General features: G+C 37.4%; 2 protein-coding genes across 8 annotated transcripts in view; one reads left to right on the forward strand and one right to left on the reverse strand.

Moving 5' to 3' along the window:
- The window catches only part of LOC5519809 (dopamine receptor 2), a 34,685-nt gene extending 21,441 nt beyond the window's left edge, over positions 1–13,244 (reverse strand). The window contains exons 1-3 of one of the 6 annotated variants that reach the window (XM_032364737.2): positions 13,038–13,244; positions 3,947–4,091; positions 370–473 (exon numbers count right to left, since the gene is read on the reverse strand). The gene's annotated coding sequence lies outside the window, so the exon portion shown is untranslated. Of the gene's footprint in view, positions 1–369; positions 474–3,946; positions 4,092–6,382; positions 6,779–7,952; positions 8,092–10,363; positions 10,630–13,037 lie in introns of those variants that run through there. The other 5 variants (XM_048729587.1, XM_032364739.2, XM_032364738.2 and 2 more) reach the window with 5 other exon arrangements.
- The window catches only part of LOC5519891 (5-hydroxytryptamine receptor 1), a 99,529-nt gene that overhangs the window by 7,537 nt on the left and 76,512 nt on the right, over positions 1–15,480 (forward strand). The window lies entirely within an intron of this gene.

Genomic DNA, 15,480 nt, shown 5'->3' on the forward strand with positions numbered 1-15,480 from the left:
ATTAGCAGATTTGAAATAGATACCACATTGAACAATTAAATGTTTCGATCCTTGGTTCTATCTCCTCCAATTTTATTTTTATTTTTCATATGTTTTTTGATTGTATACAGTGTACCATTTTAATTACGTGACTTTCCGGAAAAAATATAAAGTGAAATATATAGTATACGACATTTGCATGCGATAAGCGCGCGGGAAATCGTAAATTGATATATTACTCTTCTTAACTTAACCCTTTTTGCTTGCCTGTTAGTATATTTGTACAAGTTTTTTGTTCTCCCGAAGCTTTTAAAATGAAGCTTTCTACGTATTTAGCATGACTTTTATGTCACCATTTATTTAATGTTAAATCTAGAACAAGTTTCTTACCGAGAATGAATTGCTCTTGCACCCGCGCTCCGTCCCCAGCACGACAAGTCTGGCGTCCAGTTGAGCAACTCTGTTCCAAATCCACCTCGACTCACATCGAGCCCCTACATAACCAAGTTAAAATCATTTACCCCGGGTTTCATTACGAAAAAACAGCAATAATTCATGGAACGGGTCTTTGAAGTTCTGGTTGTGTTTTGCCCTGCAGCAATATCAGTCCTTAGGCCTCATCCTGCGAAAGTTATTGGTTGGAAAAGTGAAACCCAAAACATCTAATTTGCTCGGATGAATAGCCTATTAGATGGTTCTATGTGTGATGCGGCAAAGCCCATCTTCGGGAATTAACCAACGGATGTTACAAACACCGCTATATGCGTTTAATGGGTTTATAATAATGCTTTCTAAGGGTTAAACTTTAATGTTATTTCACTGCACAATGGCTAAAGCTGCAAAGCAAAATTTGTGGAAAAACGATCGGAAAATCTCTGACAGCGAATACTGATTGAAAGTTGATAACAACAACACCATGCCTAATGAAGTCGGCCCTTTTGTTCGCTTTTACTTGAAGTGTTCTGCTATCATTAGATTTTCAGAAAGTCGGCAGGTATTAAGAGGTTTGTTTTGTGCTATTTTAAAACCTACTTTATAAGCATATTTTTTTTCGCTATTAACGCCGAAAAGCACCCAGTTAAACAGCGCCCGCGTGACGACATTGCTTGGGGCTCGAGGAGTTTTCATATCTTTCGCGGCTGGAGCTAAGACTCATGGAGACTTATCACGGCTTGAGTAGCATGCTATCTACATTCGGCACTGTCTCGCTGATTTAAATCTCTAGGAGTTCATTAAAGGATTCTGAAAATCTCGAACTTTTTTTTGTGATATTATGCAGTAGTGGCCTCATTTTTTTTTCGTTTGATAAAAAAACAGTATTGTACTTAATTTTGTTTACTGTGGCAATTGTGTCAGCGTATAGGATGCGTTTTCTTAATAGTTCCCATTTTCGCTCTACCAATGTGTTCACAAACATATTCAACCAAGAAAAATATAAAATCCAGTCCGACATATCACGTGATACATTTTTTTAATTTACCCACAACTCATTGCCCGAAAAGCTAAGTAGTTGGGAAACGTTTACGAAATTTAATACCATATAAGAGATAGTGTAGTGAGGTGGTCAAAGAGTAAACCTGATCGTGTCTCAAATCGTGTCTTTTCTTCCTTTTACGAAATTCAAAACTACGTAAAAAGAAAGTGTATTCAGACGAGTATGAGCTTGATAGAATGTGTACTAACACAAATCTCACTAGAACCACGCTTTGGTAGTGCGTTATGCAACATTTCCTAACCCTCACTAGAGTAATGGTGTCGAGAGTGGTGGTACCTCCTGCCTTTGAAATACTGGTGGTGGTGGTTGTACTTTTGGCAAGAGTGCTGGCACTTCCTCCCTGTGGAGTACTGATACTTGTGGCGGGATTGGTTGTATCTCCTCTAACTGGGGCTGATGGTACTGGTACTGGGGTGGTGTTAGGATTCCATCTTAGTGACGAGCGTATTTTTCATTGGTGAAAAATAAATGCTAAAAATATTTAGATCAGGTCTTCTATTGTTTTTCTGATGTACGAAATACAAGTCCTCATTGCAAAAGCTTTCGTGTCGAGATCTGCTAAACAGAATCTCCGCCATATTGGATTTTCCGATACGAGTCCGAGTTCGATGCAGTCCCTCTTGGTCACCTACGTCTGAAGGATTCCATAAAAAAAATATATACAAAAAGTGACGCATGGGCTTCCTGGGCATTGCGCAACATTGCAGATTTCTCGGGACCACGAAAAAAAAACAGTTGCATTTTATGACTGGGCTACCACAGGTATCAAAGGTAATTAGACACCTAAGTCTTCGAAACAAGCTAGAGAACGCCAAGAGTTGTTTATTGAGGTAGATTCAGTTTATTTGTTTGCAATAATTACAGTTGGACTACATACAATAACTATAGGAAAAAAGGCAAGGCGGGGGGTTCACATTTAGCAGCGTGCTAAACGAGGCAAACAATCACGGAACGATACACTCTTGGTTTTTTTATAAGAACGTATAATTGTCAGTTGAAGCTATCCCGTTCTTATTTTTGGGACTTTTTTAGGCTGAATATGTTCTTAACGATTTTCTTAAATTTTAGTGTATATACGAATATAATACACAATGAACTATTAGGAAGAGAATTACACTAATGATCAATAGTAATAATAAGGTTGTTAACATGAGCACAATTTGATTCTCATTTTAGAACGCATCAGGACTAAAAAAGAATCTGCTATCTGAGCCTCGGCATGTTCTAAGAATGTTCTGAAAATTTGGTGAAATCTCCGGCCACTTCGTAGGCGAGGACACAATAAAGTATAATTCTACTGGGGCTTCTTATGAACTATTGCTTGTTCCCTTTCCCCAGGCCTGTCAGTAGAATCCTATTCATTTGAAATAAAAACAGTTAAAGACAACTAAAGTATAATTTAGGGCGCTAACACAAACCAATCTATCAATATCAGAGGTCATTCAACAATCCGACTTCGACAGGAGCCAAAAATCGCCAATTTTGAACGTCCCAAAAATGATCAAAACGTGGGGTAACATGAAGTAATATCTATAACCTATATTCATTGGCTATTAAATGGTCGGATCAAGTGAAAATACAGCGTGTTACTCCGTTGTTTCCTTTTAAAATATTTTTTTTTTCAAACACTGCGGTCGTCCAGCCCTGACGAGCGCCACGCATCACATGTAAATTACAAACAGAAAATACAAGCCCCCAAAAGGCTCAGATCTTGCAAACAAATCAATGATAGACAAAACATAAGGTAAATATTACAGCAGCTAGCGTTACTTACAATTGGACGCTCTCTGAGAGGAGCGCGAAGCTCTCAAATACACGCTACGATCCCGCCGCTTCTCAGTTTATTCCGCTTAGAAGTGTGAAATTTATAGCGAAAGACACGACGGGAAGAGGTGCTTCCACCCCCCCTTGTTTCTACCTAAACTCATAATCGTTATCAGTAATCCATTTTATGTGGTTAGATATAATTTAACAAACACCGCCCATGTCTGGGATACTATCTTATTTAAAAGTCTCTACAAAACAAACTGGATTTATCAGTGATCGAGAAAGCTAATAATTTAGTATGTTAAGTTTTCTAACGATCTAAATTATATTTTCTAGTCGAACATTTTACATTTTTTGGTAACTATACACTCTTAACTCTCATTTTAATAATAAAAAAATACTATGTTTTCATGGGCGTTGCTACATCAAAATGGGCGTGTACCAAGTAATAATATTACTGCGCAAACACGATCCATCCAAAAACAGAATAACCCGAGTTGTCCACCAAATACTGTAGTAGATTCTGTCAAATTTTCGTCTTCAGTATTTAGACCTCATCAGAGCGGACTGAAGAAAGCGCAATGTTACAAGAACGTTTCACCTCCTACAAGTTGCCCTTAAGAATTCCTAATAAAGACGACATAATTGGTAGAGTCGACAAGATTCTGGTGGATTATATATAACCAATAGATATATTTTCCTTACCTCTGAATGGCTGTGCTAAGGTACTTGACTGGCTTCGGAAGACTCGATTCTTGATTATTGGATTCCCATAAGCTGCCTCCTCGGTGTTGCAAGATATTCTGAAGAGCGTTGCTTATCTTGCATAAACTAGATAGAGCGGTTGTAGCTAAGTAAAGCATAAACAAACTGTCAGAAGCACTTCTTATAACGATCTCCTTAAAATAAGCGAACACAGTCTTTCTCAAGGCATTATTCAATGATAAATTGAAATTATGACAGACCTTCTTTGTATAAACAGCTTATTTTTTGCTGCTATTCTTAATTACCCCCAAATTAAACCTTGTAAAAAAGAGCTGCAAGTGTATAATTTAAGCCTTTTTCCGTAACCGCCTCCGGTGATATTTCATTGCTAAATGAGGGAAGGCGGATAAACCAGTCTTGGGCCCTGGCAATGTCGAGATCTAATTGATACGAAGCCATTACTCCATTGTGGGAAATCGCTATGTTGTGCTGGTTATCATGGTGGGAAGAGTATTAAACGAACTGCACTAAAGGCACTTATCGGCAGCTGCTGTGCTTGCTGTTAGTAGGTTATCAAACCTTTGCCTTATTCATGCAAACGTCCCTTTGGGTGGTTTTTATTTTTGTGAATATGATTAGGGAGACGAATACGAAACACGTCATGAAAGGAGAACTTAACTAGGGCTTTCGCCCTGTCTTCTTTCTAGTCGCATCGTTGTTTTTAATGTGTGTTTGTTCTGGTCGCAGTCTCTTTGTAATCTGTAATTCGTATTGTCTTTTTCACAAAGCCAATAAACAAACTAACGAAATTAATGGGGTGATGGGGGAGGGGTGTCGTGGCAAAGTTCATAAAATGCGGGTACTTCTTTTAGGTTTATCTTTTGAATAGATGTATTTATTAACCGTGTTTATATAGCCAAATTCGTTGTTGTGCGACCCACAGAAATTCAAAATTCCTTTCTTCGTTTGGAAATAGCGCGTTGTCAATCAAACTACCATAACCATCGTTGTCATGGTCGACTTTTGTCTTAATTATTTTTATTGACACGCAATATTCTTTGTCATCTTCGGATGTTAGCTTCACCATTATCTTTATCATCATCATGATATTTCCCGTCGTCTTCCGTTGTCGTCTTCATTATTATTATCTTTGTAACCATAATCGTCGTCGTCTTACGTTGTCCGTCTTCGTCATTATTATTATCATCGTCACCATAACCTCCGTCGTCTTCGGTTGTTTTCCTCATTATTATTATCATCGTCATCATCTCCTTTGTTGTCTTTGGTTGTCGTCTTTGTTATTATTATTATCATCGTCACCATAACCTTCGTCGTCTTCGGTTCTCGTCTTCGTCATTATTATTATCATCGTCACCATCTCCTTTGTCGTCTTCGGTTGTCGTCTTCGTCATTATTATTATCATCGTCACCATAACCTTTGTCGTCTCAGGTTGTCTTCGTCATTATTATTATCATCGTCACCATAACCTTCGTCGTCTTCGGTTCTCGTCTTCGTCATTATTATTATCATCGTCACCATCTCCTTTGTCGTCTTCGGTTGTCGTCTTCGTTATTATTATCATCATCGTCACCATAACCTTTGTCGTCTCAGGTTGTCTTCGTCATTATTACTATCTATCATCGTCACCATAACCTTCGTCTTCTTCGGTTGTCGTATTTGTCATTATTATTATCACCAAAATACTTTTTGTTTTCTTGAAATACCTACAATGCGCCTAAGCTTCGAGAGACGGGAGACCCGGAAGTATTTATACGAGATTCGGGCCCTGATCAAGCGATCAGTGTTCTTAGTTCCGCGCAGTGTCCTTAGTGTCGCTATCTCATGAAATGCAAATAGCTCTATGCGCCAATCCACTTCGTGTCTTAGCTGCACTTGGTTTGCGGTTTTAAGGCTATGTATCAATAAGATGTCGATTTTTACGATACTAAACGAGAGAGGGAAATGTTACATATCTCGCCAAAAAACATCAGCCTTTGACGTGCCCGTGTATATCTTTATGTTATTTTTGTCCTTTCTACATTCTGGGACTTGAATTATAGTTTATGAAAACAAACTAAAAAAACATGAAGCAATCTTGTGGCCTTGCTCTCTGCCCACACACGATGTACGCATTATCAAAATGGTTTGCATTAGCAAAATGGTCTGTATCCAAAAAAAAGAAAGATCTGATACACAACTCTTTTTCTCTCTTCCTCCTCAAAAAGCCCGATACAATATGAAAATGCCTTTTTTCAAAGGAAACATAAAGTACGGCCTATTTTTTCAGTGTTTTCGTAAAATCAATCACTTTTATCTTTTTTTAGACCCACAAATTATTATATCAACAACAAAAGCCAAAGGAGTCTTCATGGAGTCGAAACACTCTGTGCATTTACCCAAAAATGTTTTTATAAATGAAAATAGTTTTAACTTACAGACGACCAGAAAATCCATGGGAGCATACTCTCCTAGATGTAAAGCCGCCTTGTCTGAACGCCGAGTGTATTAAACTTGAGTGTCCTTGGTCGGTTTTAGCGGTTGAGAAGGACACGTTGTTTTGTATCATAACCAAACAGCCTTCTGAATGTTTTGCTCAGCCCAGCGCGCATGAGAACAGATGACACTTCCGCGCATGCGCGCTGGTATTTTCGATAAGGCGCGATAATTCTCTATTTCCCTGTGGAGTTCACTAGTTTGTGGACATCGTTTTGTGTTTCCCTTTCATCGCGTAATCGACAGAATACAATGATTGTACCCATTTCCTGTCTTAGGGCTACGCTAATTCGTAATAAACGAGCGATAAAGTTCATCCAAGAATTGACAATGAATACATGCTTTTTATCCCGTGATATTCCGCGAGTTATGCGCATGCGTCCGTCTAGATCGGAATGATGAATTTATGCAAATCGGAAACGAAAGTGTTTCCTCTTGCGACAAGTCTAAATTGAAAACCTCGAAAGCGACAGTCGAGAATAAGACGGCGCTATTTAACTGATGGACCGAGCAAGAATTTGGGAAACTCAAATAAAATTACCATCTGATAAAGACACCATTTGGTCTGCGTTCTCACTCTGGAAAGTTGAGAAAATATCATTTCGAGAGAAAAGAAGGCTTTAATGAGTATTATTAAAACTGGGAAGCTGAAGTGCTTTGCTGCCTAAGCTTGTTAACACCGATGGATTTGTTTGAAAGCAAAAACTGTCACTTTTTCCATTTGAAAACATGGTGGCTCACAATTCAGTGTAGTATCTAGCTTGGGTTATCAATCACGAATATGCAACTGTTAATTCTAGAACTCTTACAATAATCTTAAAAAAGGGATAATAAGAAAAAAACACAAGATATCTTATAATTGAAAGCTAATCGTTCCCTGTGGATCTGCCATTGAGATTAAGATTTTTTTTATGCTTAATTGCGTCGAGGATTTGTTAAAATCAACCTACATTGCCAATCTTTTTTTACTCGATGATTGGATTTGTTATGATAAAAGATGAAAACACTATAAGACTATTCTCATCGACAAATCGTTTCCATCACAAAAACACGAAAACAACTATGCGAGAAGAAAGCCATGTTGAAGTCAAAAGTGAACTCGCATTGGCTGAATAAACATAATCATTGTCTGCAGTTCTTTATAGTAATTCCCTTAGAAGTGAAATTAAATGAAAGTAGTATTATCCACTTCTAGTGATTGGGAGTTGAAAGTACAGATTTAGCAAAACCACTAATATTTGCCTATTTTAAAAGCAGCGTTGGCGGTGACTCTTTCGTGATCGCGTTAGGGCATCCTTTCAAATAGATGGAAAATACTAACACATATTGATATAGCTGTACAACTAATATTAAATTTCCTGAAAGTGGATAGGTTTCTGCGTTTGAATCGCATCTCATTATTACGTCATGGTTACAAAATACCCAAGTTTTATATCGCGAGATAACATAAATAGAGGGTCAATATTTTCGGAAATAATTCTTTCTAGTGATTTAGAACATGCTGGGTCGCACCTTACACGCGGTAGGCATCTCCGCAGAATCCGACTTCTAGAAAGAGAGCCCAGTGCGAGACCGCGCCGATTATATAGTCGAACACAATGATTCGATTATCCACACTGTCTCTTATCACTGTCAGTTCAAATGCCTTTTATCCGGCGATTAATTAATCGTAATATTCTCCACTAGACAAGCTCCCCTTTGTCGGCTTTTGTGTTTGTATGTGCGTTTCCAATGCTAGTTTTTGCTATTATAGCTAGCTTTGGAGGTTGATAGTTGTTCCTTATTAAGCTCATTCGACGTCATTCGTTCTTTTGATTTCTTATCCATTCAGATTTCGGACGCTTTCATGATTGTCAGTTCAGCTTTTACAAAACAAGTCCTTGAAGTGACAGGTTTAACATTTTTCTATATTTTGACACGCAATGTAAGAATGGGCTGAAATTCCTAGATTCTCAAGGGCGTGGCACGGATGGAACTGTGTGCACATAAGAGGTAAAACAAGTTATCTACAGAGTAAATTTTTCAATATTTTGTTCAATTCTATATTTGGGAAAAAATTATTTATTTGCTTAATAGCTTTTTCCATAAATACCAAAATATATGCAAATATAATAAAAATGTTCTAAGTTATGTAATATTAAACGGTAGAAAAATGTCCTCTTTATTCGGAGTTTACTTTCTAATATTTTGTTTACTTCTAAATTTAGTAAAAATCATTTATTTGCTTAATTTTGCCATAAATAAACAAAAATATATGCAGATATAATAAAAAAGTACTAAGTTATGTAACAGTAAACAGTAAAAAATATGACCTCTTTTTTGTCAGGGAAAACTGTCCCCATTGACCAATTACTTGAGAAAATTTGGCGTTTGCAAAGGGCTTGTCTTCTCTAATTAATTATTCTGACCGAAGGAGCAAGAAGATTAAATAGTTCTTGTCAGCAACATATTTGTTGTTGTTTTCAATTTCCATTACTGGGCGAAAAAATATAAAAAAAAAAGTCTTAAAATAAAGGCCAAATAAAGTATAATGCTTCATTTAGCAAACTCAATCGAAATTATCGCAATAGATTTTGGAAATCAGCCGATGGAATTGGATACTTTATCACAATTGATACCTTGCTGTGATGTAACAAAATTGCGGCTGGCGATGGGAGTATTCGACCGACCCCACAATCATCCACGAATCAAAACACAGAATTCTTTTTTTTTTTCGATGGCCGGTGTGCATAATAGTTTAATAGTGTCTGCGATCAAAGGGAATGTGGACCCCTTTTGTTATGTATTTTGTCTTTTTATCATATTACTTGTAAAACACAAGTACCCATTATATGAAAAGAAGGCGGAATACTATCGATATAAATAAAAATGGGAATTGAGAACGTCTCCGACTTAATAGCCCAATTTTTTCGAATCTTGAGGTTTAATTAACAGGCCACGATTTCTTAATATTATAAAAATTTAATTTTTCCTTTGAGTTTTTGCTTTTACACTGCAATACATTATCCCCATCTTTGCAACAAGAACTCCTCGTCATTGCAGAGGTTCTGATTCTCTAGATTTGCGTCACGAGCCAATCAGATGTTGCCACGTCATAAATTCAATATCGTGCGATGGCTCACGAAAAAAGGCGACGATTTTACAGTCGAACAGGAAATAGAGTAATAATCCGGGAAAGGAGCGTGAAACGAGAGTGAAAAAATCTTTCAAACAGTCTCATTCTTTATGTGATTATAGAATTACAGTATTAGTCCCCGTGTCCGCTGTCTAAAAGTGCAGGCTTACGGGAGAACATTGTGCCATTGAGTCTAGGAGGGAGAATGGACAGCCTTTTTCAGCTGATCTAGTTATCTGAGAGGACTTAAGAACATTTGATCTTTTAAGCCTAATAAAACATTAGCACTCGGGGGCGTGGCGCACACACTAGGTACGCTGAAAAGGCTCGATGTCGCTGCACCGCAATTTGCCCCAAGACGTTAAAAACAACAACAAAAACATGAATAGCTACAACGAGCGGCGACTTTAGGGAGTTCTGTCCTTATTGATATTATCGAGATTATCACGATTAATTATAAAACGCCGCAAGGCATAGAAAAATGAAATTTGATAGTGCTGAGTGGATTTAACGAGACCGAAATCGTCAATTTTTCAATTCACGCGGGAGTCACGCTTTGTCTTTTATTATTTGTGGTTTATAATAAATGGTATTATTTTCTGTTTGTTTGATTTGCCAAGAAATCACACCGATTAAGAATGCTTTTTTTCCATATTACCTATACATCTAGTTTTTAAGTAACATTTCTTTAAACAATATCTGCGCCTCTTGATCTTTTTATCCCTGATATTCTAGCGGAGTATTGAAGTGACCTTTATTCTAGTTTTCATTATACGGCTCCATGTTATAAATATAGACGTGTTCTTACCTCTCTTACCTTTCTTCTGGACCAGAACCTCACCGATTTTATCCCTTAACGTGTTGAAACTGTACTGAAACAAACGTTTTCCCACGGTGCCTTTTATAGGTCTGAAGTAAGTCTTTACTTGTCTTCGAATTTCTAATTATCTGTATGTGACCTCGATAAATAGCTGGCGAGAAGCATCGTGTCGACGTATCTAATACGCGCAGATTGCCGCCCGAATAGTACGTGCTTATGAAGGAGATATATTGGAATTAAGTCAAGTGTGTGTCTCAAGGGCCTCTCTACAAAACCATTGATCGGTAAGAAGAGTCGCGAAGAAGGCCACTCCTACTAGCTTATTATGTTTGCCTTTTAATTGTGGTCGTTTTAGAAGCATTTCAATATCCCTGATTCAAATAAAAAATAATGATAATTTATATTCCTTAAATAGACTTTGCCGACCGCTACTGCAAATATCAAATATTGCATGAAAAGTCTTATATTTGCGTCGGCTGATTTGGGGAAGCCATTTGCGATATTTTTGATCCGCACTTTTTTTAAATGTTTTTTTTTCTTCGACCTCATCGTTTATTGCATGACAACAATAATAAAAGTAGGCTGACAGAACCTATTCACATGTGTTGTTATTATAGCAGTGTAGTTACGGGAAGGGGAGGGGAAAAGTAGACTTAATGATGATTAATATACAATACCCAAATTTCGAGTCTCTACTTTTTGTTTGAATAACCAGACTCACATTGTGTGATTAATATTGGTTTGTAGCAGAATCAACAATGGGAATTGTCTTGGTCATAATTTTACTATTTTATTACATTTTTTTCTCAGTTTAAAATCGAAAAATAAAAATGCTCTGTTGGCGTTTTAAATGAAAGAAAGACTTCTGGTCTCGTACACAAGCAACTGTTCATCGTTGAATGCGTATAAAACCTGAAACACGTGCACTATAGTAATATAAAGAAAAAAGAAACAACGTTTTTGTCTTCGTTCCTTCTTATGGAAAGGATAGCCGTGAGTTTAAGAAACGCGCGTGAGATTTTCCTAAGGACAACTTGAGTTCTGGAATGACATGTAAGAAAATGACCCCCTCGCACCCCTAGGAAGTAGGCATGCGTTATCTGTGATCACGTGTAAACTTATCGCTATTATGCAAGGTGACTGAAGTATATTCTGTTGTTCGAGTGTCATAATAATAAATTATTCCAGAAGTTTTATGTCCAGAAGAAAGTCCTTAAACTTACCAATATACTCAAAAGCATTTTTTATGTACACTTATTTTAAATAAGGTTGCACTTGAAGACTTTTTCCTTAACCCGCGGGGTAAGTATCAAATAAAAAAGCAAATATAGGCATAAAAAACAAATTCAGGCTTCAGAAGCTTTAGCATTCGTTTTTCTTTGTTCTAAACATTTATACTTATCAGATAGCAGAATTCAACCATTTTACTTTATCCATGAACCCCTGCGGGTTGAGACACGTGGATTCCCCAGCCCCGTAAAACCTTTGAAAAAGGCGTATACTGTAGATACCTTAGCTATAATTATAGTTAAGGATTCCTTGTTTTACCGACCAAGAATTCACCAACTAGAGGTCCATCAAATCCTGCATTCTGATTGGCTCGCTAAGCTGCTAATGGTTTATTAGTTATAGACGGTTAGAAGCGAAATGCTCGGGAAAAATGGCGGCTGAATCGCGATTTGCAAGTGAGAGACGACTTTTCAACGAAGTAATTTGATTATGCTATCTCAGAAAAAAAAAAGGCAACCAGATATGGAATGATGGGGTTACGTAGGATTTTCAAGAGTAAAACCTAACAACAGCACACAATACTTTGGGTTTATCCCCCCGTCATCTTTGTTTTCGGCGAGCTATTTATGATGACCTTGACGGCAGATGAGCATTCATGTCAATTGCCTTGTAATTTATATTTGTGCATTTTATTAATTGGCGTGATTTGTTTCTGATGTTATCTTATTTATTGCATTTGTTGTTGTAGCATCATTTAACAGAATTCTTTTATGATCGATCATCTGATAATCAATTGATAATCGTGATTTCCCGTGCCGCTTTGGTAAACCTTCCAATAAATAAGTAAAACTGAATATTTGCTTGAAGGATTCAGCCTTTAGGTCGGAAAGGTCTTTAGTTAAGAGTCTTAATCGTTACAGTAAACAAGACGAGGGATGTGTGATCTGTATTGCTTCCCATACAAGCAAATTAAGAATCTTATTGGAGGTTTATTGGACCTGTTAGAACTCGACTCAAAAGGCCTTTAAGGAATTGACGACACTGTTTACAATAAGGATTACTGTGGGCGAGGATTATAGAACTTAGTTGCTACATGTTTCTTTTTACCACATTTTCTTTGTAACACAAAGTACACATCAGTAAGAATATTTCGTGTTATTCTTGCGATGAATCTAGCAAGTGATTGTGTTGTGGAGTTAATAGTTATTGTGGAAACGTTTTATTTACTCTTGCTGTCTGAGTACCAGGACAGGACGCTCTTTTGAGAAACAGTATCTTTGAGTCTGTACTGTTCATCGTAGTTTTTACAGTACATAGTAGTATTAATCAAGGTCAATCGTAATATCATTTCATTACTTTCATCTCTTAAAACTCTTTGCTAAAAATCTTACGACCTATTACCTCTTTTTTTTATCAGGGCTATATTACTTACCTTTTTCTTGTTTGGAAATTAGCCTCAGTTCATCCTCTTAAATGCACGTTTAGTCTCATTAGAAGGGACCTTTCCGTGTTAACCTGGTGTTAACTTGCTAAAGAGCCGTGATTACTACTCGAGATTATCGCCCGCGCAGTGCAGGCCTCGGATACCGAAGAACTCGTAAGGTTAAGTAAACCTTGGACCATTTGTTTTAGATCACGTTCATCAACATAAACTGCTGTCAGAAGACTGTTTGGCTGCGGATCTCTCTGCGTGTTGTTTGTTTAGCTGTCGGCGTTTGTGAGCACGCGTCGTGAAAACGATAACTATCTTTTCGGTTTTTGACGCCGCCACAGCTTAAGCTGCCAGCCAGGGAAGCTGAGGCAGGGGAGAGAGGACTGAAGCAGGGGTAAGAGACCGACCATTTGATTACTGATGGTGGCTGGGAGGGGGGAATGACCGACAATTTGATATCTGATTTGGGGAGGAAGGGGAGGGGGGGTCTGATGGGGAGCTAGATTTTTCCTATTCGAATTCTTAACTTGAACAATTGATTTTCGGTCTTGAGTGTAATTTTGAGCCTAGTGTTCTTTGTTCTAGTTTTGTTATGAGATTGTTTTACGCTCATATCTTTTTTCTAACTGTCGTTAGCTCGTCTATTATTTAAAGTCGATCCCTAATCAAGCGCTAGATAAAAAAAAATGTTTGATGTGTGGTCATTTTTGAGATTTAAAAAACCCTTTACTTTCTTTCTAGGAGAATAGCTACCATTTTCATTCCCAAATATCTGTGTTATATCCTTTCCCTCCCCTTTTCAATGTATGTATCACACCCCAAAAGAAACTAGTTATTTACGTAGTTAGTTACGAATCTCATTAAGAATACCGCACTTCGAAAATAATCACGTCATACGCAGTTCTTATTTTTTATTGGTCGCTTGGTCTGGCAGCGTCTACGGTCAGACGGTGAAACAGGTATGAAAAATTAAAATAAAATTGTCTTTTAAGTTTTTTTAAACGGCTTTGAGAAAGCCCAGGGCTAAGGAGTGCAAATCCGTATCTCAGGCGTTTAGATCAGTTTTCCCGTGACTTTCAGTTTTCACGTGACTTCAACCCATTGACGCCTGGCTTCTTTTGAAGTGAATTTACAAGAAAAAGTCCGAAAACACCACCACTTTACCTAGTCTTTTCAAAAGTGCTTTCCAGCACTGCTTTTTCTTATGAATATATGCAAGCAAAGGGTTTTTTTTTGCTTGGCTTTGCCTGGTTATGGTTCACCACAACTCTCCTAAATGCCCTCTTTTATGTGAATTTAAAGCTTTTTTCATTTCTATTCTATTTTATATTCTATATTTCTTCTATGGCTTTGGAGTGAAAATACTTTTTACGGGAAGCTCCCAGAATGCTATACAATCTGTAATGATAGCAAGATGGTTCCAGAAGCCTTCAAGGAGTGGGCATTGTGTTTTGAGGCCATGGAAATGGACCTGGAGGATCAGATTAAAGGTATCTTATTGTTCCTTGAGCTGTGTTTGTGATCAGCTTTCCTAATTGTTGTCTTTTGAGCGTCTAGTTGAGAGGGCCAATTCTACTGTTTTCCTTTTTTTCGATTTGAAATTTGTCATAAAAATCCGAGCTACTATTGTCTTTTAAGTTTTTTTAAACGGCTTTGAGAAAGCCCAGGGCTAAGGAGTGCAAATCCGTATCTCAGGCGTTTAGATCAGTTTTCCCGTGACTTTCAGTTTTCCCGTGACTTTAACCCATTGACGCCTGGCTTCTTTTGAAGTGAATTTACAAGAGCGTCTAGTTGAGAGGGCCAATTCTACTGTTTTCCTTTTTTTCGATTTGAAATTTGTCATAAAAATCCGAGCTACTATTGTCTTTTAAGTTTTTTTAAACGGCTTTGAGAAAGCCCTACTATTTGACTATTTGACTGAAAAGTAGGTTAGTTGCATATTTTCAAGACCATTATACCTCAGACTAATGCCTGAGTATCTTGGTCTCGTGTTTACACCTATTTCAATAAAGGTTGTCAGGGCAAATGGCGATTGGCAAATGGCAGTTCTATGACTGAAAGTAACCATGCGTCTCGAAGAATATCGATAAATCAAAACAACTATCCTTTAAATGTTACCAATGCTGGCTCTGACATTGCTGTACTTTATTTAACACCTTAATTTTACGATAATTAGTACCCAAAAGCCATTGACCATTTGCCATTCGACATTTGCACTGACAACCTTTTGTGAAAAAGGTGTATTTTGCATTTATGAATCTTTTTGGGTTGTGGGTACTTCAAAAAGCCGGTACAGGCCGGTCGAGGTGTCAATGTGCTAAACTATAACAGACAATGGACAACAGATCGACACTTTCGTATGAGTAAATCTATCCAAGAAATTCCCTGCAACATTCAGCCACCACTATTATAATAATATTAAAATTAAATCAATAATCCAGTG

The sequence above is a fragment of the Nematostella vectensis genome, chromosome 6 (assembly GCF_932526225.1).
Source record: "Nematostella vectensis chromosome 6, jaNemVect1.1, whole genome shotgun sequence".
Classification (NCBI taxonomy): Eukaryota; Metazoa; Cnidaria; class Anthozoa; order Actiniaria; family Edwardsiidae; genus Nematostella; species Nematostella vectensis.